Here is a 4,409-nt window from a genome sequence, read left to right on the forward strand (position 1 = left end):
ATACATTCCATAGCTTCATCCGTGAATGGCCGATCTTCTTGCTTCTTTACCTGTCAACAATTTAAAAAAATTAATTGGATTAGTAGTGTCTTTTTGGGTTAATATTAGTATTGTCCTTTACATCACACTCAAAAGTTCATCAGGTGTTGGGGCATCTGCCTTTTTTATCTCTCAGGTTATAGGAGACACCTCCTACCGCTCCTTTCTCCTCCGGTTCTCCGTCTCCTCCTTCCGGACTGCTGTCATCGTCGCTACTAAAAACTTTCCACTTAGCGAGTTCTGCTTCTTCCTCTAAGCTGGCGTGCCTCTTCAAAAAGTCCTGTGCTTTGAAAATGGAGTCAATCTTCTCGCTCTTGTCTTTAAATTTAAAGACCAGTCCTTCTGGAATCAACCACCTGTAATTAATTTGATGATTTTGCAAGAATGCGGTCAGTCCTTTATATGCCTTCCGCTTCTGACGAATTTCAAATGGTACATCTTTTAAAATCCTTATAGCTTGTTCTCCAATCTTCAAGGGTGTTGCTGATGTCGTTTTCAAAATTTGATCTCTGACACGTTGTTTAGTAAATTTGACAACCACTTCAGCTGGCAGATTATTTTTCTTCGTAAAGTTAGAATAGGATCTGTATACCAGATCCATTTCTTCGCTTAGTTTATCCGCTTCACTGCCCATCAGTGGTGCCAATGCTTCCGTTAATATGCTTCTGAGATCTTCTTTTTCAACCTCCTGGATTCCTTGAAACCGGAGAGTCAAATTTGATTTTTCCATTTGTAACATCAATAACTTGTTTTCTTACATTTCTTGTTTCTTTTCCATATTGCTGACCTTTTTCTTGATTTTCTGTGTATCTTCTATTGATACCAGACATTTCTTTGCAATCTCCTCCATTTTCTTGGCTATATCCATTAATTTTGTCTGTTGACTGCTGAGAACACTTTCCATGCTTACTAAAGTTTGGCTGATTTTCTGCATCTGGTCCAGCAGGGGACGAAGCATCTCACTTTCTTGATGATTGACAGCCATCCTGGAGAGGCGGGAGCCAGGACCGGAAGTTCCTATCAGCTTCTTCGCTTGCTTCTCCTTCTCCTTGTCTCTTTTGGGCCCCGACATTTTGGCTGTTTGTTTACTTTTTAAAAGTCCATGCCGCACTGCTTGGGAAACGATCCCTCTTCTTCGCTTTAACAAATTCCCCAAAAGGTAACTTTACTGCTTTAAATTTTCACTCCCCCCTTTTCCTCATGCTTAAACAAAGTCCCGTTTTATTGTGGGGGGGGCTTCCCACCCCCCTCCTATGCTTTCTTTTCGGGGGGAGTTAATGGCTTTTACAGTTTTTCGGTCATCCACTCATGGCTTTCAGCATTTTTCCTGTCTCTCCTCTGCGTTTCATCGCTCCATCACTCCGGTGGCGTGGCTAGTCCCATCAGGGCACAACGCGGCGGGGCCATCTGAGCAAGTGGGGAAACCCCAACCGCGCATGGGCGAATCGCCTCCGGGAGCATCCCGAGAGTGCGACCGCCATTCACCTCGCCGTGGCTGGACATCACACTGCAACATCTTTGCTCGTATCAGTGAGATCAACAGCAGCCCAAAACAGGAGTATTCTCTCTTATGGCTCCCAGTCAGTGGAATGGCCTGCTTGATGAGGTCAGGAAGACTCCCACAATTTTATCATTCCACAGGATGTTTAAAATTGAATGGTGCTAGAGGACATTTTTAAAAGGGAAACAGGGTTGGAGAACGTTTTACTCAGTTTTACACAATCTCTGAATATTTTTAGAGAGCTTTCACTGCATTATGTATTGAATGTATTAGACTGTTTCGTTGCCTTGCTTTCTAATTTTCTGATCCAATTTGCTTTGATGCAATCTAGCCACAGCATTTATCTGTTTCTCTTCCCAATGTGAGTTTTTTGATGTGAAGTAAGATTTCCACTTTTACTGAAGCTTCTTCCACACTCCAGGCATTTATATGGTTTCTTTCCCGTGTGAATTCTTTCATGAACAGTCAGGGCAGTTCTCTGACGAAAACTTTTTCCACAGTTCATACATTTATATGGTTTCTCCCCTGTGTGAATTCTTTGGTGGGAATTAAAGCTTCCACTATGCCTGAAGGTTTTCCACACTCCAGGCATTTATAAGGTTTCTCCCGTGTGAATTCTTTGATGAGAAGTAAGTTCTGATCCCAGACTGAAGCTTTCCCCACATTCTAGGCATTTATATGGTTTCTCCCATGTGAATTCTCTCATAGCGACGAAGATTTGAACTGTCGTTGAAGCTCTTTCCACACTCCAGGCATTTATATGATTTTCCCCGTGTGAATTTTTTGATGGACATTAAGATGTGAACTCTAACTGAAGATTTTTCCACACTCCAGACATTAATATGGTTACTCCCTACTGTGAATTTTTTGATGGCAACTAAGATGTGAACTCTGACTGAAGCTTTTTCCACACTCCAGGCATTTATATGGTTTCTCCCCTGAGTGAATTCTTTGATGGTAAGTAAAGGAGTTTTTCCACCCAAAGCTTTTCCCACACTCCAGGCATTTATATGGTTTCTCCCCTGAGTGAATTCTTTGATGGTAAGTAAAGGAGTTTTTCCACCCAAAGCTTTTCCCACACTCCAGGCATTTATATTTTTTCTCCCCTGTGTGAATTCTTTGATGAGAGTTAAGGCCTCCACTGTGCCTGAAGGTTTTTCCACACTCAAGGCATTTATATTTTTTCTCCCCTGTGTGAATTTTTTGATGAGAGTAAAGGCCTCCACTCTGCCTGAAGGTTTTTCCACACTCAAGGCATTTATATTTTTTCTCCACTCTGTGAATTTTTTGATGAGAGTTAAGGCCTTCACTGTGCCTGAAGGTTTTTCCACACTCCAGGCATTTATATTTCTTCTCCCCTGTGTGAATTCTTTGATGAGAAGTAAGGTGTGTACTCAGAGTGAAGGTTTTCCCACACTCCAGACATTTATATGATTTCTCCCCTGTGTGAATTTTCTCATGGCAACGAAGATGTGAACTCTGACTGAAGCTTTTTCCACACTCCAGACATTTATATGGTTTCTCTCCAGTGTGAATCTTCTGATGGCTACTAAGATGTGAACTCTGACTGAAGCCTTTTCCACACTCCAGGCATTTATATTTTTTCTCTCCTGTGTGAATCCTTTCATGGGACTTGAGGCTTCCTCTGTCAATGAAGCTTTTCCCACACTCCATGCAGTTATATGGTTTCTCCCCTGTGTGAATTCTTTGATGGTAAGTAAAGGCATGTTTCCGCCCAAAGCTTTTTCCACACACCAGGCATTTATATGGTTTCTCCCCTGAGTGAATTATTTGATGGTATTTAAGGCCTACACTATGCCTGAAGTTCTTTCCACACTCAAGGCATTTATATTTTTTCTCCCCGGTGTGAATTCTTTGATGAGACTTGAGGCTTCCCCTGTTAATGAAGCTTTTCCCACACTCCATGCAGTTATATGGTTTCTCCCCTGTGTGAATTCTTTGATGGGAATTAAAGCTTCCACTATGCCTGGTTTTTCCACACTCCAGAAATTTATATGGTTTCTCCCCTGTGTGAATTCTTTGGTGGGAATTAAAGCTTCCACTATGCCTGGTTTTTCCACACTCCAGAAATTTATATGGTTTCTCCCCTGTGTGAATTCTTTGGTGGGAATTAAAGCTTCCACTATGCCTGGTTTTTCCACACTCCAGAAATTTATATGGTTTCTCCCCTGTGTGAATTCTTTGGTGGGAATTAAAGCTTCCACTATGCCTGGTTTTTCCACACTCCAGAAATTTATATGGTTTCTCCCCTGTGTGAATTCTTTGGTGGGAATTAAAGCTTCCACTATGCCTGGTTTTTCCACACTCCAGAAATTTATATGGTTTCTCCCCTGTGTGAATTCTTTGGTGGGAATTAAAGCTTCCACTATGCCTGGTTTTTCCACACTCCAGAAATTTATATGGTTTCTCCCCTGTGTGAATTCTTTGGTGGGAATTAAAGCTTCCACTATGCCTGGTTTTTCCACACTCCAGAAATTTATATGGTTTCTCCCCTGTGTGAATTCTTTGATGAGAAGTAAGGTGTGTACTCAGAGTGAAGGTTTTCCCACACTCCAGACATTTATATGATTTCTCCCCTGTGTGAATTTTCTCATGGCAACGAAGATGTGAACTCTGACTGAAGCTTTTTCCACACTCCAGACATTTATATGGTTTCTCTCCAGTGTGAATCTTCTGATGGCTACTAAGATGTGAACTCTGACTGAAGCCTTTTCCACACTCCAGGCATTTATATTTTTTCTCTCCTGTGTGAATCCTTTCATGGGACTTGAGGCTTCCTCTGTCAATGAAGCTTTTCCCACACTCCATGCAGTTATATGGTTTCTCCCCTGTGTGAATTCTTTGATGG

The 4,409-nt window shown here is 41.8% G+C and overlaps 1 pseudogene; it reads right to left on the reverse strand.

The window, feature by feature from the left end:
• Positions 1–958: 958 nt before the first annotated feature.
• The window catches only part of LOC107122911, a 12,599-nt pseudogene continuing 9,148 nt past the window's right edge, over positions 959–4,409 (reverse strand).

The sequence above is a fragment of the Gekko japonicus genome, unplaced genomic scaffold (assembly GCF_001447785.1).
Source record: "Gekko japonicus isolate JY-2015 unplaced genomic scaffold, Gekko_japonicus_V1.1 scaffold7531, whole genome shotgun sequence".
Classification (NCBI taxonomy): domain Eukaryota; kingdom Metazoa; phylum Chordata; class Lepidosauria; order Squamata; family Gekkonidae; genus Gekko; species Gekko japonicus.